We start from the raw sequence: 24,387 nt of genomic DNA, 5'->3' as shown, positions 1-24,387 counted from the left end.
GAAGATGGCTGCCAGAGACGGTGCTTAGGTAGAGGGCAGTCATTGGCTGTGGTCAGTATGACGCAGAGACCAGTGATTGGATATTACTACGAAAGACAGATCAGAAACGAAACTGATACTGGTTTTTTCTTTACCGAGGAATCCCAGCCTGACGACGGGGAATATTCATGAGCATGTGAATCCATGCCAGACCCATGCTGGAGAACAACAGTTACAGGTAAGTAACTTGTTCCTTTTGTTTCTCTGCATCCGAGATCTTCTGGGAGTTGTAACTTCTCTACAAAAGTGTGAACATCATGCTATGCCCCCTCATCACTAACTTACAAAGTGGCATGAAAGGTGTAAAGTAGATCAGGTTTGGCCTTCCCCTTATACATCAGATTGCCATGCTCGCCTGATAACTTCACCCTTCGTTTGCCCGCGTCATTGTTGAAGGACCATCTGCCAACAGAGTAGTGGGATTGTTGCCTAATTCACAGAGATGTTGGTGTGTGCTCCCTAGCAGGAATTCATCCTATTTGACTGCAACACGTGTAGCTGTTTCCTTGTCAAGTGAGGTTGCCTAGGTGTTGTCATAGAGGACTGGTACTTGAGGAGGGATGTTTTTCCTTTCAGGCACATCTTTTTCCCTGCGCACCTCGTGGCTTTCAATGCATCCCAATTAATATTTTCTTTAGTAGATTCAATATCAGTCAGAGTTGTAAATTCAGAGATCCCCTCATCTAATTCCAAGACCAGGTTGAGAAGCAATGCAGGCGTAAACATTCAAACGCTGGGTCTCGGCTGTCTCTTTCCTGCCCCATGCCCTCTGGGCACTTAGGGGCTGTATCTGTTACTGCTACAGCCCCCCCGCCTCCTTGCACTTACTCAGAGCAATGATGCCATGATTGCAGTTCCCCTCTCCCTTCCCACACACGTTGCCCTGTCCAATGGGATGTATACGAATTGTTCGAACTACAATTGACCTTTGCACAATTGACCGAATTGTGAAGGTCAATTGTTACATATATGCGGGGGAAACCCCCCGCAACCCCTATTATATATATATAACCAAATATATATATATATATATATATATATATATATATATATGTATATGTGCGGTCAATTGTGCAAAGGTCAATTCGGACCCTCGACTTTCGGTCAATTCGAACAATTGTGTTCGAACAATTTGGGTAATACCGTCGAATGATCTTACTATAGTAAGATTGTTTGTCTTGTCCTCCCTCTGCCTCCCTCCCTAGTCTTGTTGCGCCTAGAAACACTTGTGTACAGGCGCGTTATAAATGACGTCTATCATATAATATCATAACTCCCTCTAGCACAGAAAAACTGGTGCATGGCCAAAAAATAAAGACAAAGCTATATCTGAATTCCCAAAGTCTCAGTAGAGGCAATCCACAAGCATTATTTATTCTGCACAGGCAATAAATTCAGTGCACTTGCAAATAGAAGAGTAATCCATTCATGGGAATACGTCTCTATCAAGGTTACAGAGTAGGCCTATCTCTGTGAAATCCCTGACCTCATCCTTCAAGACCTTGCCATCTATCCCCCTTGGACCCTTCCAATGTGCAGTCCAAATCAATGTTGTAACCACCAGTGAGAAGTATATGGCATTTAGCTAAATACAGGAAACGCAGCAAAACATCTTGGGGGGCATACACTTGTGGCCATTGTCCGGATCGCTCCGATAAGGGCGCCCTTCATTGTAAGGCACTTCCCTTCTTTATCCATCAGTTGCTTCAGCTTCCCTAACATTAATGAGAAGTCTGTCAGGTTGCCCACATCGTTGTGTGGGCGGACCCCCGTTGGGTCCGACAGGACATGACGTTCCGGACGTGACGTCCCGGACGTGACGTCAGGGGAAGGGGAGGGACGAGGGCAGGTTCGGCAGTTCCGCTGATGCGTTTAATAAAATAGGTTGCATCACACCCCGGCTCCCGCGTATCATTCCTGCGCAAGCAGGGCCTTATCCAAGGGGACGCTTCGGGAAGAAGCGGCACCTCAACACTGGCGACGAGCGGGCACGGACTCCCGCTGCCACCGTGCTGAGGTCTGCGGTCGAGCAGTTCAGCGCGTCGGCGCGCCTCGGGCACGACGGCCGACTCTACACGGCCCCGCCTCCCGCATGACAAAGGCCTGGATTCGGCACACGGGCGCCCCAGAATTACGGGAGCACTGACTCCGTGCGGCCCCGCCTCCCGTGTGACAAAGGCCTGGATTCGACACACGGGCGCCCCAGAATTACGGGAGCACTGACTCCGTGTGGCCCCGCCTCCCGCGTGACAAAGGCCCAAACTCTTCACACGGAGGCCGGCGCGAAGGCGTGCAGGCACGCCCAGTGACAGCAAGAAACGGGAGAGTGGCGCCAGAGAAAACCTTCCTCTCGTGCCAATCACGACCTCCCTCCCACGTGCGGCGTGAGGCTGCGCAGGCCAAGAAATAAGGCCACACCGCAACGAAGCAGTGAGGTGGGGAAGGTAATTCACCACACACAGCAGAAGGGCTGCTGCAGCTACCCAAGCACAGTCCCAGGTGCCACAGCATATCGACACACGAACTCTTCACTGCAACGCAGTCATGTCAGACACGGCGACCACGCCAGCATCCTCCTCGGGAGGGGTAGGATCGGCGCCTGGAAATGCTGACACAGCACAGGACAACAGCCAGCAGCATGCACACCAGGAGGGAGCAGCCCAAGTCATGCACATGCCCAACCCATTCGAAATCAGAGATACCTCTAATCTGGGGCCCAGATGGAATATATGGCTACGGGACTTCAAGTTCTACAGAGGTGCCATAGGATTGACGGACGACACGAGGCTGAAAAATACACTGTTCATGGCAGTGGGACAAGCGGTAAGAGACATTGCGGGGGAGCTGCTGAATGTAGAAACAGTCACATACGGGGAGCTACACGCCAAGCTGTCCGAATATTTTGCACCACATACAAACGTGGATTATGAGCGCCACATGTTCCACACAACAAGACAGGAAAAAGGGGAATCAATAGACAATTTTGTGATGCGCCTCCGTATCAAACTGAAACATTGCGAATTCCATAGATACTCCAATGAAGAGGCGCTCAGGTCCCAAGTAATAGCCGGATGCCTCTCACAGCCTTTTCGTAAGCAGCTCCTACAGAAACAACGATCGCTAGAAGAAATCCTGGCGCTGGCCCGCATGGAAGCAGCCGTGGACTCGCAATTGGACAGCCTAGGAAAAGTGTCCATACACCAACAACACCGAGTCGATCAATAAACTGTATACCCACCCTAACCAAGGCAACAAACACCCCGATGCCACATGTTTTAAATGTGGTTATGAATACCCACACACAGGGACATGCCCGGCGGTAGGGCAAAAGTGCGCCACATGTGGGGGAATGGACCACTACAGGGCCATGTGTAAGAACGCCCCAACCCACACACCTCCCAAACATCGCTACCAAGAAAGGCGCCGGCCCACCCCCCAGAGCCCGCCCAGACCTGCAGCGGACAGCGAAAGACGGCGCGCCAGCAAAGAAGACAGCGACCGCAGAAGCCGATACACACGCGAAGATAAACGCTCATCAGAGGACACGAGACGATCACACAGGCGGCGTTTTGTAAGATACGTTGAGACCAGATCCCCCACCAGTACTGACACCCCATCGTCAGAAGAGGATCAGAGGAGGAAAGGTTACGTGTGGGCCCTACAGGACAACACGGCGGCCACCCAACACAGCCCCATTTTGACACTTCAAGTGAATGACACCCCACTGAAATTTCTCGTGGATACCGGAGCGACGGTCAACATTATTAGTGAAAGCGCATATCAGTCCTTGACCACACAGCCAAAAATCAGAAAGGCCACGGTAGACATATACCCCTATGGCTCCACGACACCCCTGCCATGCAAAGGCATGATCACAGCCAGATGCACACAAAAAGAGCACTCCGCAAAGATCCCGCTGTACATTCTAGACACAGAAGCTAACAGCGGATGTATACTGAGCTTCCGGACAGCAGTAGACATGGGACTAGTACACATCTTATACCAGCTGATGGCCCACAAGTACTTCACAAAACCGGACTCAATCGAACAATCATTCCCAAAACTCTTCACCGGCCCAGGCAAGCTGCGAAACCGGAAAGTACACCTCCACATTAACCCTCGGGTCAAACCAGTGGCCCAACACTATTGAGGCATTCCGTTTAATATCCAGAGACAGGTGGAAGAGGAGTTAGACAAACTCATCAAACTGAACGTTATAGAACCTGTATCGGGCCCGACGCCATGGGTATCGCCCATCGTCCCCGTCCCCAAGAAGTCACCAGAAGGATCCATACGTTTATGCGTAGATATGCGCAGAGCCAACACAGCCATCGAAAGGGAAAGGCATCAAGCGCCCAGGATCACGGACATGATTCACCTTCTTCATGGGGCGAGAGTCTTCTCCAAGCTAGACCTTACAAAAGGATACCACCAAATTGAAATTGCACCGGAATCCCGTTACATCATCACATTCGTCACTCATCTCTGCCTGTTTCAATACAAAAGACTCAGTTTCGGCATATCCTCGGCCGCCGAGATCTTTCAGGAGGAGATTCACAAGGTCATCAGACACGTCCCCAACTGTCTGAACTATTCGGACGACGTCCTAGTCTACGGCAAATCACAGGAAGAACATGACCTAGCACTACACAGGGTATGCCAAGCACTGGACGATGCAGGGCTAACCTTGAACAAATCCAAGTGCGAGTTCTCGAAAGGATCTCTGAGGTTTTTTGGGCACATCTTCTCGGATAAAGGCATGAGACCCGACCGGGAAAAAGTAGAGGCCCTCAACTCAGCCACGCCCCCCGTGAACACCACCGACCTCAGGTCGTTTCTAGGACTGGCCAGCTATTGCTCCAGATACCTGAAAGACTATGCCACAGTCAGTAATCCCCTACGCCTACTCACCCGGAAGGACACGCCATTCACATGGTCGAAGGAGTGTCAAGCAGCGGTCGAAGCGATAAGGAAGGCCATCGCACAGGCAGAAGACATGGCATACTTTGACGCCAGCCGCGACACCGAACTAATAGTGGATGCCAGCCCAGTGGGACTCGGCGCCATATTGACGCAGAAAGATCCCAGGGAGCCACAAATCACACACGTGGTAGCATACGCCAGCCGGAGCCTGACGACCACGGAACAGGCATACTCACAGGCCGAAAAAGAGAGCCTCGCGGTCGTCTGGGCTTGTGAATATTTTCATCTCTTCCTGTTTGGCAAGGAGTTCACCATCATCACGGACCACCAGGCACTACTTACCATATACGGCAGCCCAAAGGCCAGGATGCCACCGAGAATTGCCAGATGGGGCCTACACTTACAGGACTACAGGTTCCAAATACAGCACCGGCCAGGAAAGGAAGAAAACCCAGCGGATTACCTCTCCCGGCATCCCATGTCCACGACGGCGTCTCAACCGTCCATAGCGGACGCATACATAAATTACATCATACATCACCTGCAACCACTCCCAGTAGGGTGGCTGGAGCTATCGATACAATCAGAGGCAGACCCAGCGCTGCAAATCGCTCGACACTACCTACAGATGGACAAGACGACCCTCATGAAACATCAAGCCAGAGGTGAATCGGACACTACGAGGGAAGACATCAAGTGGCTGGACCAAGTCCGGGAAGAGCTGACCGTGGTAGAGGACAACATCATACTAAAGGGTTGCAAGGTCATCATCCCGAGAACGCTCCGGGAGAGGATAGTACACCTAGCGCATGAAGGACACAGAGGCGTAGTCGCCACAAAGCGCCTCCTTCGCCAGAAAGTCTGGTTCCCTCAACTCGATCGCTTGGTAGAAACCATCGTGGGAAGTTGCCACGTGTGTGTGCGCGCAAGTGGCGCCCCCGCCACACCCAAACCCATTACAATCTTCACCGTTGCCAAACAAAGTGTGGGAGGAGCTAGCAGTAGACCTATTCAGACCACTGAACAACGGGACACACGTGGTCGTACTTATGGACGAACATTCAAGATACCCGGACGCCCAAATAGTAGAGAGCAGTGCCACATCGTGTCATTCCAGCTCTTGACAGGATGCTCTCTGCCTATGGCATCCCCAAGATCATAAATCCGACAACGGTCCCACATTTATAAGTCAAGACTTTCAGCAATTCGCAAAATACATGGGGTTTCAACATCGATGTATAACCCCCTGATGGCCACAGGCCAACGATATGGTCGAGAGGTTCATGGCCAACATAAAGAGGACCCTCCAAATAGCCCATGTGCAAAACAAGCCATTCGAACAGGCCCTCAATCAATTACTACGAGAATACAGGCACACGCCCCACAGCACAATGGGAGTGTGCCCCGCAGACCTGATGTTCCGAAGACCGATCACCACGCGACTACCTGAAGACCCGAGACCACAAGAACTGACACCGCTAGAACAAGAAGTGCAAGCAAATGATACCGCGAGGAAAGCAAAGACGAAAGAGATCACAGACAGGAAAAGAAGAGCTCGGGAGAACATAATGCAACCAGAAGACGAAGTATGGCTCAGGCAACCCAAGAACCGGAAAGAAGAAGCCACCTTTGCACCCACGCCTCTGGTCGTGACACACAAGAAGGGCTCTATGGTCACAGCACAAAGGGATGACCGCTCAACGGTAACCAGCAACAGCACGCACTTCAAACGAGTCAGACTGACTCCAGCAGGTCAATGGACCTGGGACAGAGATAGCGATGAGGACAGACCACGCGAAGAAGCGTACCAAGGAGACGGGGAAGAGTCAGAAGGCGAGGCGCCCCTCCCCACACTCGCCAGGGACGGACTGCCCCGATCAAGACAACACGACCGCAGAGGAGTCGCATGAAGCCGACGCGACTCATCGAGGAGATAGGGTAAGAGGGGAGCCCCTCAACTCGCATGTTAAAAAGGGGGGAGATGTCAGGTTGCCCACATCGTTGTGTGGGCGGACCCCCGTTGGGTCCCACAGGACATGACGTCCCGGACGTGACGTCCCGGACGTGACGTCAGGGGAAGGGGAGGGACGAGGGCAGGTTCGGCAGTTCCGCCGATGCGTTTAATAAAAGAGGTTGCATCACACCCCGGCTCCCGCGTATCATTCCTGCGCAAGCAGGGCCTTATCCAAGGGGACGCTTCGGGAAGAAGCGGCACCTCAACAAAGTCCCTCGCTAGCGGGGTGCCCACTCCCCGTTTCATCTCCTTACGGATGGAGGCAGATTGTGGCAGGAAATAACTGTAGGCCGGCCGGCCAGCATATGCCAGCTCTCTGGAGATGCGTCTCTGGAACAAAAGCAAGATGACTCTGGCCTTTCCTTCCTCAAGCAGACCATCCGGCTCACAGCGAATTGGCGTTTCCAACACAAGACTGCAAAATGTTTCCGTTTCAAACATGCACAAAATGTCTGCATGTTATCCATCTGCCGCTCATTCTTATTAGCCTAAATCACAGATCAATATCATGTTCTGCTTTCTTGTGTTCAAAGCGTCAGTGTTCCAAAGCCCCACACACAGCGGCGTTGCTAGGAGGGGATGTAGCCCCTGGTCATTTGGTTGTAGCCCCGGATAGAAGCTCAGGGGCTACAACCAAAAGTCTAGTTTACCCCAACCAAGTCCTGACAGTCCCAACATTAGCCTAGCCCCCAATCTTTTCCAGAGCTAGCAACACCCCTGCGCCACACATCATTTAAATTAAGAAACTATTGGGCCCATGTGTACATGCGTTTTACAATGGCGCAACCCCATCGAGAAACGCTTTGTGAACGAGGCCCCGAGTCTACAAGAGCTTCTTTTCCATCAGGAGGCGCAATAGAAACAACAGCCGTCGTTTACTTGGATTTCAGTAGCCGCATATTACTATTTTAACTAAGCATAAATGACACAATATTTGGAAATTTGTGTTGCTGCAAGATTTTGAAATCACTGTCACTATATGAGGCCCGTTTAAACCTCTAACATATTCAAGGTCGTAAGGTTTAATGCGAAAGAGCCATCATTTCTAATATACGGCTCAGATTGCCTTGACAAACCGGGCGCACTGTTGGAGCGAATAAACAAGCTAAACATGAATACCTCGGAAATCCTTTTCCCCTCATAGCCTTTCTCTTCCGAAACAGGCTTTTTTTTTTAATTTCAATTATTCAAAAATGCACAAGATGGCAGTGTCTTATTATTTTAGAAAACATTTGATGTTAATTAGGTGACTAGGCGCCGCTGAAATTCCTAGCACTTGAAGCATCTCATTCTCGCCAGCTGCGTTCTAGATGGGAACTAGATCCGATGTTTACGACTCTAACAATTCCTAGCTTTGGATCTCAGCTGTTAACATGCATAGGGTATCCCATTCTCGGAAAATTCTCGGAAAAATTTGACACGCTTTTATTTTGATCTTTCTGCCCCTAACACACGCAATATTTTCTTGCACGTGTAATTTCGTTGTGATTTTGATGGCTGGCGCTGAAATAAATGCTAACGGGTTATTTGGTTAGCCCCATGCCAGCAATGTCGTCTATAGAAACCAATATCAGGGGTGCAAACCAGGGCAACCAAATAAAAGAAGGGTGGTGGGGTGGTGCCAGAAACAAATTAGTCAAAAGGCCAGACTGGTTTAGGTAAACATATATTTTGCCAAACTGTTTGTAGTTATTAAACATATGACATCATGCAAGTTCAGAGTAGGTTTAAGAAACTAAAAGATTTGCATCAAGTTAATATACACCCTGAAAAGGTAACTTGTGTTCAATGTTGTAAAAAGGCCCCCCAAAAATGTCCCATGGAATTTGGTCATCAAAAACTGTTTTACTCTGTGTTTTCCATTGAACACATTTTTTCATCTTTTGTTGCTGTAGTTTTTTTAATCAATTGATTAACAAATGCAGAACACTAGAAATTACCAGTCTGCAAACACCCTTAGTGTTCCCCTTCATCAGCTATCTTTAAGGTCGCCCTGAATTGCACCCCACAATGGTAGTACATCGGTCTATATTAAGGAACAAGCAATCCTATACACCCCCTCAAGATCACAGAGCTCCAGTAAATGTGGATATCTAATTGTCCCAAGATGAAAGGAACTAGAGGCTCGGGGCGACCCTTTCCTGTACTGGAAGAACAAGCTTGGAACAGGCTGCCTATGGACTTGCACCTTCAACCAGGGTATCTGGCTTTCAGGAACCATTTAAAAACCCTGCCATTTGAATAATCTTTCCCCATGCCGCACCTTTGTTCCTCCAGCCTCCATTCATGGTAATTTCTTTATGCAATGACTTATGTCCTGCCCTGTTGTTTCATTGGTCTTCCATGTTTTTGTAAGTGCTGTGATGCTTATGGGCTTTTGGCGCTCTATAAATATCTAAATAAATACATGGGACTCAAAGGTTGGCACCAATTTACCGTTCTCACCCTTCTGGCTGTTCAAGTGACAGTTAGTATTGTGACTTCTCGTTGGAAACATGTTACTCTTCTCCTTCCTTTCTCATGAAGTGCCTGCATGACTTCATGGGGGGTGATTTGTGGCCTCTTACTGTTGGGACCATATACACGTCTAGATAATGTAGTTGTATATGCATGAAGGTGAATGGCCCTATTTCTTATGAAAACCTATAATTTAGGGGTTGTCAGGAATCAATATGTAATCTTAGATATATTCCGAATTTTGTACAAGGACCTCTTGGCTTCGCCTGGTCCTGTATACCAATCTCTTCATTGGTTGAGGTACTCACGTTGTTAAGTATTTGTAATTCCAGGAAAACATCCATCTAGGTGGATGTTTTCCTACAGGGGGCAGTATGTGTCTTCTCCCTGACCAACTTTTCCTTGTGCACAATTCTGCTCCCTTTCTTATTCTCTGTACCTGTAACCTTCATATTGCTAGTTTCTAAAGCACCAAATAGACCTATTACTTGTTACATGTTTCATTTACTACAGGCCTGGGAATCTGTTGACCTTCTGCAACTAGCCCATCCCCTGTGAGTCTCTTACACCCTTTCTCGTGTGCTCTTCGCAAAGTCACTGCTCCTCATCCCGAGCCTGGAAATGAGCTTCACCTCCCTGTTCTGACCAATCGCAGTGCGACTTTACACCCTGTCCATGGCTGCTGACCATGTGTGTCTGTCTTTCTAACGTGAGCTGAAACTGGATGCGTTTTGCTGTGTGGATTAATGCATGTATTTCTGAGGCCTATTAAACCTGAATAACAACAAAACAACCTCTATCCAGAGGCCTTCTCTATGCATCACACACCTAATGGATGTTATATATGTTTGTCATGTTTTATATTTGCTACCTTTTAGTGTTTTTGATGGGTGCTTATATTGTTGCTTGAAGTACTCATTGTGTCTTTGTCCTGCTCACTTGTGTGCGCGTGTGTGTCTGGTTAGACCTAATGTTTGCGCACAGTTTCTTCGGCTTTGCCATCATTCTACATGATCTAAATTCTAAGTGTGTGCATGTGTGTTTTGCTGGCTACTGTCTATCTTATGCCAAGGAGGGGTCTCGGAAATGAGTCTATTCCCTTGTTGACTTTACCTAAGGCTTGTGGATTATGCATGTTGCCTGGGCCTCTGGCTCTGTGTGGTTCCAGCCTCTCGTTTTATGGGCTTCCTTAGTTTGTATTTTCTCTCGTGTTTTGGGAAGTTGGATATTCATCCCAACAGGAGGATGTGTCTTATTTTGAGTGGGAGATGTAGTTGTAGGTTTCATGCTTTAGTGATGGCTGCTGATGTGGTGTATGAAGGCTAGAAAGGGGTCAATGTTGAAATCTAGGGAAGTTACTGGTGCGGAGAGGGAAATGTTTAGGTTGTTTGTAGTATCTTCATTGAGCCAAGGGTTGAGACTGGCATTATGAATGGGCGGCAGAGGGCAGATGAGGAAGTATTCAATTTTGGATGGATTCTGTTTTTGGAAGTGAGTGGATATCCAGATGCTGATTTTTGGGAGACAGTTTTCAGGGTGTGGAGATCTGAGGGGGGAGGAGAGCTTGAAGTAAACTTCTGTGTCATCTGATCATTTGTGAAACTAGATGTTGTACAAAGTCAGTCCACAGAATTCAAGGTTTGGGAGGAAGATGAGGGTGGATAGGGAAGATCCCTGATGCACTACTATGATGATATATTGCACTCAATGGCAATGCATTGGATGTCCTGTCTCATGTACACAGACAGAAATTGTGTAAGGCAATCTGTAGAAATTGACTCGCCACAAGATGTATTGATCAGAAGGTGGCTACGAAGTAATTATAAATGATTTGAGAGAGCGCTTGTAGATGAGACAGTTCCGAATCTTTAAGCGACAACCACACAACTCTTTAGCTCAGTATGTAATCTGTTTTTATTCCAATTACTTAACATACTTCATCCCATGTAAAAGTGTTTCCATTATATTTCAACTAACGTTTGCCTTAACTCTCTGGTCTCATCTACCAGAGAGTTAAATATTCTCTAACCTCTTTACTTCATCAGATGTGGATCCATGTCCAGGATCGGCATACATGAGATGGGACAGTACAAACAGAATTACTGTGTGCAATTGATCCTCATAATTGTAACTTTGCATCACCTGTGGTCAAACTGATTCATTGCATCACTTTTAAATAGAGCAGTAAATGTTTTGCTAAGCCTATACTTTAGAATCATGGTGACCTTTGACGAAATAGCACTTAGCACATAAATCAGAGTTTAAGCATGGTGCTTTACAGAAATTGAAGCTTTACAAATATTGAAAGTCTTGGATAAATCAGGATAATTATTGAAGCACCAACCAAAACAAAGTTCAGTTAGACAGCTGGAATATCTCATGATGAAAAAAATAAACAGCACTATGTATGCTGCCACATTAGCACAATGTTATGAAGTCCAGAATTCCAAGTGGACTACGCATTTTGTTACAACCAACCTTGTGCCAACACAACAAAAGTTTTCTCATCAAATGGAGGTTGGCCATAAACACATGTTCTCAGTATCTATTGCTGTTAACTATCAAGGAGTTATCTTGGTTAAGCCCTAAGTTGTTCTATATTCAAAAAGGCTTTTCACTTCTTTCCAGTCATGTTTAGCTCACTATCTCCACCTCAGTCTTTTGGCAGATCTTTCTCCATGCTGAAAAAACCTATTTCAAAGAAATCACTGTTAGCATGCTCCATTTTCCAATGCAGTCCAAGAGGGTATCTCTCATCTTTCATTCAAATGGATCTTAGATATTCAGATATTCTCTGCTTCAAATTTCTCTTTGGGCTTCATATATACACATTTTTGCATACACACATATGATTACAAAAATGGTATAATTACAATTGTAAGTGATTTAAATCAGGCACTTCACCTAAGTCAACGCCTAGCGTGTAATGCACAACTGAAATCCTTATTTATTTGTGTCTAAAAGTTCTTTTATTCTGAACGATGTACCACTCATATCACGCCCCTCTCTTGGAACCCCATATCCCCCCCCCCTGGTCACACTGAACCAGGAATCGGGCTGGTTTGCAAAGATAAAATATTTATTTATGTAGTTACAAATTAATCACACTATGTTTAATGGGTATACAATAATCACCAATGGGGTTATGTCAGACTAAATAATCTCTTTAATACACAAGGAGTAATAGTGAGCAAAACAATTTAGCACAGAAATAATACTTTTGTGTGTATTCAGATCAAATAGCAGTGTGGTTACTATTTCCCCCTGCTCACCCCTCACCCCCCCCCCAATAGGCAATAAACAGAGATAGGAGGAGAGAACAGGTTTCAGGAATGGCAAAATTCAAACAAAATATCAATCCCACTTCCCCCCAGCAACACAAGAGAAAAACAGAATTGATTGGCAAGCTGTCAAAATGGTTTTAAAGTTATCTTGAGAATGGAATGGGTAAAACACTAAATATGGTTTAAAATGCTGAAATTGTTTAAATTCTTATGGAACAAACACTAGCAATGATTCCATAGTAAGGAACAATGTGAAATCTTAAAATTCAGGTCGGGAGCAATCAAAAGCTGTTTTACATGTGTCAGAAATTCTCTAAACGAAAATTCATGGCAAACTTTTCTGTGTGCGGTAATCGCGATTACGGGAAAACCGTATGGATTTGGGATGCAGTTTTTAATGCAAATTAAAGCTGTGGATGTTGGCTACAAGCAAAATGTTGTTTCTAGCACAAACATTGAAGAAGTTATGAACGTTTTAGTGGAGGTCGTTTTTTTTTAGATAGGTGCAAAAATGGAAAACAGGAATGCACTTTTAAAAGACAAATGGGATTTCTTACACTAGATTATGACTATAGGAAAAGAGAATGCCACACATGTATCTCCATCAGTTCCTGGCCAGGGAACCCTTCATGTGGTGGATACTCAATTTCTTTCTGGGATTCACTTTAGTTACAACACTAATGACTTATGATTTTACAAAACAAATGAGAGAACCTCAGCGCAAGAAAAGTTCTGAAAATACTATGATTCTGAATTTGCGGATAGGAAGAATTGAGATTGGGATGAGACTATGCAAACTGCATATGCTATGTGACACAGTTCTATCTACAGATACTCACTATATGTTTTTCAAACGGAACCGTCAGGGATTCTGGTCTGGGATTCTGGTCAGGGCAGACTGCTGGGCACACCGGGTTGGACTGGGTCTGTTCACAGCAGAGCACAGGACTGGATCAGGTCTGCAATGGCTCTGGTCACAGCACAGCATGACTGGATTGGATCTTTTGGTTCTGATGATGATTCTTTTAGCAGGCAAGCAGTACAGCACAGCCCGGCTGTTTGTTTGATGTTCCCCTTAGGTTGTGGGATTCTGGTTCTGGAATTTTAAGGCCTAGCTGAGAATTATTCAGCTATGTAACAAGCCTTTCTGCTTTTCCCTTTTTTCTTAAGTCTGGAGCAAGTAAGATGGATGGTTCTGCTTCAGGGTGCTCCGCCAGCAATTGGTTAATGGGTGAATCTGTCTGTCTTTTTTCAGTGCTGAGCTGTCTCTATTTATGCTTACGATTAAGGGGTGTGTGAGTATCCTAAGTGTGCCCATTTGCCAGGGATTGGTCAGGGTCTCCTCTCTTCATAGGAGAAGAAAAACAATGTGTCTTATTTATGATGTGGGTTTACGAGGCCTAGAGTCCACCCCTAGCCTCTTGAACACAAAATCTACTTTTGGTACAGTACATATTTCCATGTGCGCAACCTCTATTACAATAACATATATAGATTACACATTGTGTGTAGCAGATACTCCTCCAAACCTCTTTGCTATAAGATCTTGTGTCTGCTTTTTACAGAATTTTGCCCTTTTAATCCGGAACACAATGTCCAATTTAGGAGCAGATTTCGACAAATGTGGCATAAGTGTATGAAGTTTCATGCTTCTATCAAAAATACATTTTGTGTAATATCACATTGTCCACCGTTTCTTCCTAGAATATGTCCGTTCTGGCACCTTTTAAAATGTGCAGCCAATATTTACATTAAACATGCTGTTATTTTTGTGTTTTTGACAATTTTACACAGTAAGTTATCAGTCATTTTAAAATGTCTTTTGTTCTTGTTAAGCAACAAATAGTTGTTTGTCTCCGCCTGCTTCTGCCTCTCTGCAGTTCAGAAGCAGTCTCCTCCCAGTTCCTCCTGTGCCCAGGCCATTTTACGACCCCTCACACTGTAGCTGAAGGACGTCCATTGTCTGCTTCCCACTGCAGCCCAAATTCTCCTCCAACCCTACAATCATCACTTAGGTGTGATCTCCTGGTGGAGAGAAGCAGAAGGTTGAGGCCCTGCCTCTGTGGGGGAAGCTGTTATAATGGTTTGGTTGCTTGTAGCCAGGCTTGAATTCAAATGTTATTCTGTTGCATTTTTCCTTTGCTTAAAACAACTTGTAATTTCAGACAAGCAGCTGGAACACTTATTCCAGATTCTAAACCATGGGATTAAACAGTTACAACATAGGTTACTCTCATTAACAGGCCACTTAGTTTTCAACCATTTGATTTCAGTTTGTACAAGTTTAGTTTCTCATGCAGGCTTCTGACAGCTGCCATGCAGGCGGCTGAGGGTACTGCGCCAAGATTTTGACAGATTTCACAGGCAGGAAACTTTTGCTGTGGATGATTCTTTGACTTGTCTAGAAGGATTACAGGACAGAGAGCCGTTTACATGGTACTTGGTATGCCCAGTGGGTTTTCGAACTCCATTCCATGGTTTATTGCGCCAAGACCATAGACTTATGGTTTTCGTGGAGGTCCTGAGACATGCACAACACGATCAGATACCTTTGATCGAGCAGTGCAGGGAAAATTCTCTAAACACAACACTTTTACATGCACCATGATACCACTACGTATATGAGTCCACACAGGCTCAGATTCATGCTTGCACGCATCTAACTTAAATATCTCGTACTTTTTCTCACATTAGAACTCACCGAGTAATGAGTAGAGTACACGCAAGCTCTCTACCAACAGTGACATCACGTTCGCATAACCAAGGGTCGTTGCCCTGGCCATGTGGGCATACTTCTGGGTTTGGAGCAGGACAGCCAATCACTGCCCCATGGTTACAGAACCAAATTTGGTTCACGTACTACACACCCCTATGGGACTCGCCCACTCCAGAAGCATTCGCTTCCGCATTTAGCACGTCACCACCAATCGGGACACTGTGCACCCAGGACCCTGATAGCGTGGCTGAAACACACAAAGAAACCCCGCCTGGACCAACTTTTCCGCTCAAGCTTCCAGTATCTCTGGTGGACGCTGCACAGCCGCAGCGGCAACAAGTTTCTGGCTTCTGAACAGCCGAGCAACTTACGAGGCAGACTACAACTTCAGGATCACCTCAGGGAACGGAGCTGCGCCCGTTCCAGTGCAGACACATAATTTTTTAAGGTACATGTGATGCCGGCTACAACACCAGCAAAGTTGAGCCCGACACTCATAGCACACTTTGCCCATAGCTATGCTCCAATTTAAATTGAATCTCCTTTTCTTACCGCCAGGAAGTACAAGATGCTTCGCGACATGAGGGTCCTGTTACTCTTTAGCGAATGGACTTAGTGTGTGTCCTATTCCCGCTCTTCACTTCGGGAAGATCGCAATGGATACCATGCACACACCCGTCTACATCAGGTACCCTACTCCTATTTCATCTTCATTCCAATTAGCATTTTCTTTCAAATACCAAATGGCTCCAACTTAATCTTTGGAGTCCAGAACTTCAGGGAATTTCAGGCTGAGATTTTCCACATGTCTGTCTTGCCTTAGGGGGGTATTTGCAGCTTGGACTTACATATCCTCTCCTCTCCTCTCTTTTTCATATGTCCACTTAGAGACAATTGACAGTGGATGCAGCATACTCTCACGCCTTTCATTTTCACAAGCACGCTTATCGCTTACCAGACTGGAAAACGGTCCCTCTATTTGCAATTCTCTGGCCCAGAAGCATGCCACTTGAAAACATTTCCAACTAGCTATCTGTGGTGAGACACTCACTATTTACGCCCACTCCAGTGTGTCAGAGGTAGTAGTTATTTAATTATCATTTTACCCTGACCTATTAGCCCAGTTTTTTATGATGCATTATCAAATTATTTCCCCTTCTCTTGCATTAAGTGCACTCCCTTTTACCAATTTGCCTAGAAATGTCCAGAAAGGAAGCACAATTAACCAAGAGGGTACTATATTTATTTTTTTCCTCATTGGTTTTTCTCTGTTACAGGGGCTGTTTAATCGCCCTGTTGAAGGCAGCTACTATGGACAAATAGCAATTCCTCTGATTCAGTTTCAAGATGGATGGTACTGCCGCCGAAACGTCCAGTTCTTGCAAGGGGGAACAACAAGCCTAGTGTTATGTGTTCTTGTGATTGATTTTTTGATGTGATTCTAACACCTTTAATGGTTTGACCACACCTTACCCCCTGTGACGTTGGCATATGATTATCAGAATTATTCTCTTTTCTGCAAAATTGACTAAGCAGATGTATGACCATTAGAACTTTCTAGGCACCTGAATAATGATGTATCATGCAAGTTAAGAAAAATCCATGCACCAGATACTTTGAATCTGGATATTTCTTAAAATATAACCTTTTAGCACCACTCATGTGCAAACCCACAGGTGTATTCATTATACTTGCTATTTTTATGGCTTATGTTGTGAATTTGTTTTTCCTTATAACCACATTAGTTTCTTGACCAGAATGTTTTATGCTGTTTTTTGTTTATGACACCAATATGTTTTATTTTTCTTTAGTCTAGAAATGTGTTGTATATGCAACTGTTTACAAGAGAATTTCACTTTTCCCTAATACAATCAAGTATATTTACAAAACAGCCCCCTTTCTGTGTTTTTTCTTCCTTGACAATTTCACGGGCAATTAATCTCAGAATATATTTCTTGAGTAAAAGTAGGAAGGTTCTCCAATACAACTAAAATGTTTTGCTTCCCTTGAGGATGCAATTGGGTTGAGCCGACTAGTATCAGTACTAATTCTTCTGGGTTCCTCTTATCTTTAATGCCTGAGTCTGCTACTACTCACCACGGGCATACTGAAAATTCCTTTTCATGTGGATGTTTCTTTGACAAATTCAGCTTTTCAAGACATTATAAGTTCACAATGATTTCTTGAACTAAGTGAATTGTACCACCCAGCAAGAATATTAGATGTTTGAGGGTGTTTTGTACCGGCATTCTGCAGTTTCAGCAACCAAGAAAAAAAAGATTTAAAAGCAAGATTTTGGATTTCTTTCTGCAAAGAACTGCTTTTCCCTCTGTGCTCCATTTTCCCTTGTTGGGCAGCCCAGTGACATGTTTCAGGAGTGAGATCTCTGTTCCACCACTGACAACATGCATGGCAGATTGGGCAGCCATCTTTTTGTGTTGCAAAGCGTGATTTTCTGAGGTTTTGGCGTGCACCAGGGTTTTGCTGCCATTTTGATATTTCTGGCACCATCAGAACACAGGGATGCCGCATGGCAGAGCAAAAGTGGGTCAAGACATCCCACAATATTGTATTCCCTCTGTTCCTCCTCCCCTGCTTTGTTGCACCTGGAAGTACTTGTGTATTGGTGCATTATAAATGCCATATCATATAACAGTCACAGGCAGGAGAGGTATACACTACATAGAAGCAGCGTGAGGGAATTGAAGAGTACAAGCTCATCAGGTAGTTTGGTAGAGGGAGTTTAGAGCAGTTCCTGGTCCGATTGTCAGGCAAGCCTACCTCCTCCTCCTCCTTTATCTCCGTTAGACCACCCAAGAGATAAAGTGCTGAGGTTATGGAATAACTTGTTTGCAGCATTCAGATCCACACCCTCTTTTTCACAGTCAAAGAGAACAGAAAAGGGGCATGTACTCACCGCGGGCGAAGGTTTCCAAAGCCGTGAAGATGTAATTCCAACATTCCAGCAGGGCAAGTGGTAGCCCAGCGTCTCCAGTCACCCAGAATCCCACAGAACACAAACCAATTTTCTCAAACACTTTGTGCAAGCCCTTTGCCTTGGCCTTTAGAAAAAGTCTCCACCTCCAAGTGCTAAAGGGGACAACACACACACGCTTGGTGTACAGCAAAATCACCAGCTTTCACAAATGGATCACCACAGCTCAGCTCCACAAACCACTTTTCTCAAACACTTTGCGCCATTATTTCACTATTGTATATCACATATTCCACTATTGTATATTAACATGGTTGGATAATATGCCTTCTTGGTGTTTGCTTTCCATCCATTCAGACACTGAGGGCTTTGTTTATAATTCACTTTCCTCTTTCCCATTTTAATATTAGCCTTTTTGTTTTCTCTCTTTCTACCATTCTGGCTACTGTTATTTGTATTTGGCATGGTCGCTGATACACCCTAGTGACCCCACTGTACATGGGTTGACTCACCGGCTCTTCTTGGCGTTGTCTGGCTCATTCGACTTCGACCAATGAGGGTACAGTGTCTGCTATCCTCCCATCGCTGCTTCCTCTTCATCCTCCCTTCCCTCACAGCATCTCCTCACCATGCTCGCTTCGCTTCAGGCTTCGGTATGCAAGAGGTTGCTTTCGGACGTCTGCGAAAACCCAGGAATCTCTCCCTGGCTGGCTGCCAGCATTTCCGCAGCATATCTCGTTTTGGCAGCATCTCCCTTTTTTCTGAATGGTGAATCGCCTGGCTCCACCACACCTGTATTCACTTCTCGGCTCCTCGAGACTTGCAGAAAGATGAAAAGTTCTCTTGCCAAAAGCAGCCTCTAGCACTTTGGTTCCATTCTTCAAATTTCCCGGCCACACATGTTTTTTTGTAAAAAAGTGCTCCTGAGCCACGGTGTGCCCGCATCCCCTGCTCTCCCCTTCCTGCTTCCCCTGTAACCTCTGCCTCCCCAGCCCGCCCATCGCCCTGATTGGCTGACTAAGCCCAGTGTATTGGTCTAGCAACCAACGCTAGCCCTGCCTGGCTCCTTTACAATGGACCTGAGCAGGTGAGTGCTGCCCTTTGAGACCTCCATTTGGCCCTTTCTCCAATTTTAAAAAAGTGCTCCTTTAGCCCCGGTGTGCCCGCATCCCCCGCTCTCCCCTTCCTGCTTCCCCTGTAGCCGCCGCCTCCCCAGCTCGCCCACCACCTGATTGGCTGACTCACCTGGTCAATACTGACCCTCCCAGGGCAGTCCACTGCTCGGCAGCCCCTACAGCTAAGGACCCCAAGGCAAAGGATGGCTCCAAAGAGACGGCTCCAGATCATATCTGCAGGTATACGCAGGAGAAGCAGGAAGCCAGCACCCACCAAAAAGTAAGTGTGGCAAGAGTGGGGACTGAAGCAATTACTTCATTCCAGACAACCCTACCACTCAAGCCTACACACCCTACTGTTGTAATTTCTTGCACCTAGACTGTACTCCCAACAACATTGAGCACGCCTGATTTGTTTAATTGAGCTGAATCTCACATCTACTAGATTGCCTGCACAAACCTCACAAACTCAAAGTATGGCTAATAGCGTAACTGTCTGGTTCAATTTAGAGGATGTGCCTAATAGCGTAACTGTAGTCTAGTTCAATTTAGAAAGTGTGCCTAACAACCTCATTGTGGCAAAGTTGAATTTAGGAAGTGTGCATAATAAGCATAACTGTGGTCTAGTTCCATTTAGAGGGTGTGCCTAATAGCATAACTGTGGCCTAGTTCAATTTAGAGGGTGTGCCTAATAGCGTAACTGTGGTCTACTTCAATTTAGAGGGTGTACCTAATAGCGTAACTGTGGTCTACTTCAATTTAGAGGGTGTGCCTAATAGCGTAACTGTGGTCTAGTTCAATTTAGAAAGTGTGCCTAACAACCACATTGTGCCAAAGTTGAATTTAGAAAGTGTGCCTAATAGCGTAACTGTGGCCTAGTTCAATTTAGAGGGTGTGCCTAATAGCGTAACTGTGGTCTAGTTCAATTTAGAAAGTGTGCCTAACAACCACATTGTGCCAAAGTTGAATTTAGAAAGTGTGCCTAATAGCGTAACTGTGGCCTAGTTCAATTTAGAGGGTGTGCCTAATAGCGTAACTGTGGTCTAGTTCAATTTAGAAAGTGTGCTTAATAACCTCATTGCGCCAAAGTTGAATTTAGAAAGTGTGCCTAATAGCACAGCTGTGGTCTAGTTCAATTTAGAAAGTGTGCCTGGTGACCTCATTGTGCCAGAGTTGAATTTAGAAAGTGTGCCAGTAGCGTAGTTGTGGTCTAATTCAATTTAGAAAGTGTGCCTAGTGACCATTGTGCCAAAGTTGAGTTTAGAGAGTGTGCCTAATGGCATAACTTTGGTCTAGTTCAATTTGGAAAGTGTGCCTAATGACCTCATTGTGCCAAAGTTGAACTTGGAAAGTGTGCCCAATAGCCTCATTGTGTCAAGGCTGGACTTGGAAGGTGTGCCTAATGGCGTAACTGTGCCTAAGTTGAATTTGGAAAGTGTGCCTAATAACGTAACTGTGGAAAGCATGAATAATATCATCCTGTGGTATAGTTGAACCTGGAATCTGTGAATAATCTCACTCTATGGTATATTTGCACTTTGAAATTGTGAATAATATCTTCCAGTGGTATAGTCGAACTTTGAAGGTGTGAATAATATCATCCTGTGCTACAGCTGAATTAGAAAGTGTCTCCTAACTGTGAAATGGGTAAACTTAGAAAATGTGATAATCTTACCCTCTGGTACAGTTGAATTTAGAAGGTGTGAATAATATCATCCTGTGGTATAGTCCAATTTACAAAATGTGAATAATCTCACCCAGTGGTAAAGTTGAATTTAGAAGGTGTGAATAACCTCACCGTGTGGTATAGTTAGGTGGTACGAACAATATCCTGTAGTATAGCTGAACTTTGAAGGTGTGAATAATATCTTGCTGTGGTATAACTGAACTTAGAAGGTGTGAACAATATCATCCTGTGCTACAGCTGAATTAGAAAGTGTTCCCTAACTGTGGTATAGGTAAAATTAGAAAATGAATAACATATTCCGGTGGTTCAGTTGAACTTAGAAAGTGTCCCTAACTCTGGTATAACTGAACTTGTAAACTGTGAATAATCTCACCCTATAGTATGATTGAACTTAGAAGATGTGAATAATATCATCCTATGGTATAGTTGAACTCAAAGTGTGAGTAATCTCGCCCTGCAGTATACTTGAATTTAGAAAGTGTGAATAATATCATCCTGTGGACCTTTAAAGTGTGAATTAAATCTTCCTGTGGTACAATTGAACCTAGAAAGTGTAAATAATATCAACCTGTGCTACAGCCGAATTAGAAACTGTCCCTAACTGTGGTATAGGTAAACTTAGAAAGTGTGAATAATATCTTCCTGGTGCTCAGTTCAACTCAGAAACTGTCCATAAATGTGGTATAGGTCCAGCTTCTCCTGGAGGTAAAGGCGATGCTCAGGAAGGGCGCCATCGAACTCGTCCCAAAGAGGCTTTGGGGCTCCGGAGTTTACTCGAGATACTTCCTCGTGAAGAAGACGGGAGGATGGCGCCCCATCCTAGACCTGCGACGTCTGAACAAGTTCATCAAGGCGCAGAAGTTCCGGATGGTCACCCTCCAGCACGTCCTGGGTCAGCTGGAGGAAGGAGACTTCCTGTCGTCGTTGAATTTGGAGGATGCCTACTTCCATATTCCCATCCTAAAGGGGCACCGAAAATTCCTCAGGTTTGTGGTCCAAGGGCGTCACTACCAGTTCAAAGCCCTCCCCTTCGGACTACGGTCGGCACCCAGGGTATTCACCAAGTGCCTTGCACCGGTGGCGGCGCAGCTGCGCAGCGAGGGGATCCACGTCTACCCCTACCTGGACGACTGGCTCATCCGAACCAAGACGAGGGAGCTCGCCGTGGAGCACACGGCAAGGACCGTCCAACTTCTCACGGACCTGGGATTCTCCATGAACTACGCCAAGTCCCACCTGGTACCCGCGCAAAACGCACTGTTTCTGGGAGCGAAGCTCGACAGTGTCCCTTCTGGCCTCCCCGTCGGAGGAAAGGACCAGGTCCATCCTGGGCAAGGTACAGCGGATGATGGTTTCCGACGCGGCCAAGGTGAGGTCCATCAAGTCCCTCCTCGGAATGATGTCTTCTTGCATCTACCTCATTCCCATGTGCAGGCTCCGGATGCGCCCGTTGCAGGAGTTCCTGGACGCGCGCTGGATCCAAACGACGGGCGGCTTCGAGGAGAGGATCACACTCGACGAGAGTTTCCACCGAGCGGTCCAGTTGTGGGGCAACCGCGCGCATCTGACGGCGGGCATGGACTTCCAGACCCCAGACCACCAGGAGACAGTGACCACGGATGCCTCCCTGGAAGGGTGGGGAGTGCACACCGAAAATCTGCACGCGAGAGGCCTTTGGCTCCCGACGGAGAAGTCCCTCCATATCAACGTCCTGGAGCTCCGTGCAGTGTTCTGGGCCCTCAGGTCCTTCCTTCCGTCCCTCAAGGGCAAGGTGGTGAGGATCTTCACCGACAACACCACCACCATGTTTTACATCAGGAAACAGGGCGGAACCAGGTCCCCAGCACTGTCCAAGGAGGCGCAGGACCTGTGGCATTGGGCCGTCGCCCAAAGGATGTTTCTGGTGCCGTTTCATCTGGCAGGGATAAAAAACACCATCGCCGACTCACTCAGCAGGGAGCTGCGCTCGTGCCACGAGTGGGAACTACGGCAGGATCTAGTGGATCGCCTCTTCCGACGGTGGGGCACACCCCAGATCGACCTGTTCGCGACGGCGACGAACTCCAAGTGCCGGAGGTTCGCCAGCAGGTTTCCCCAGGCGAGGAGCATGGGCGATGCTTTCTCGTTCCCCTGGGAGGGCCTGTTCCTCTACGCGTTCCCTCCTTTGCCACTGCTAATCCGGCTCGTCAACCAGCTCAAGAGGTCACGGTGCAGGATGATCCTCGTCGCACCTGCGTGGCCGAGGTAGATATGGTTCCCAGACCTTCTGGACTTGTCAGCGTCCCCGCCAATCAAGCTGCCGGTGGACGCGGATCTACTCTCCAGGGAAGGAGGCGCCATCCTCCACCACGACCCGAAATCGCTGAACTTGCAGGCCTGGCTCCTGCAGCGCTAGAGTTTGGAGGATACGACATACCGGCCGACTGCAGAGAGGTTCTTGCAAAGGCCAGGGCGTCCTCGACTCTTAAATGCTACGGACACAAATGGAAGAGGTTCTCTGTCTGGTGCCACGCACAGAAGATTAACCCTCTACGGATTACGGCTCCCCAGGTACTGCCGTACCTGCTGACGCTGGCCAAAGCTGGACTGGCACACGCGTCCATCAAGATTCATCTTGCTGCGATCTCCCGATACACCAGGACCACGGGCCGGACGTCCTTGTGGTCTCATCGTCTGGTGAAAGAGTTCATGAAGGGATTGTTCAGATCGTTCCCGCCGGTGAAGGCTCCGGCCCTGGCGTGGGAGCTCAACGTGGTGCTGACCAAGCTCATGGGACCTCCGTTCGAGCCTCTGCACTCGGCCCCGTTGAAGTTTGTCGTGGAAAACGGCGTTTCTTGTGGCCATCACCTCCGCACGACGGGTGGGAGAGATCCAGGCCCTTTCCTGCAAGGCCCCGTACTTGACTTTTCACGACACGAGGGTAGTGCTCAGGACGCACCCCTCCTTCATGCCCAAGGTACCGTCGGACTTCCATCTCAACGAACCCTTGGTGTTGCCTGTGTTCTTCCCGTCGCCTTCGTCGCCGGCTGAGAGGACTTTGCACTCGCTGGATGTGGCTAGAGCGCTGAAGTTCTACGTGGACCGCACAAAGTGTTTTCGGAAGACGTTGCAACTCTTTGTGAACTTTGGACTTGTCAATCCGGGGAAGGCTCTCTCGAAGGCTTCCATTTCCAGATGGCTCTCCGGCTGTATCATGTACTGTCATCGGTTGGCAAAC

This window comes from Ambystoma mexicanum, chromosome 6q (genome assembly GCF_040938575.1).
Source record: "Ambystoma mexicanum isolate Mex_15411 chromosome 6q, UKY_AmexF1_1, whole genome shotgun sequence".
NCBI classification, from domain to species: Eukaryota; Metazoa; Chordata; class Amphibia; order Caudata; family Ambystomatidae; genus Ambystoma; species Ambystoma mexicanum.
Note: the sequence above shows the minus strand (reverse complement) of the source record.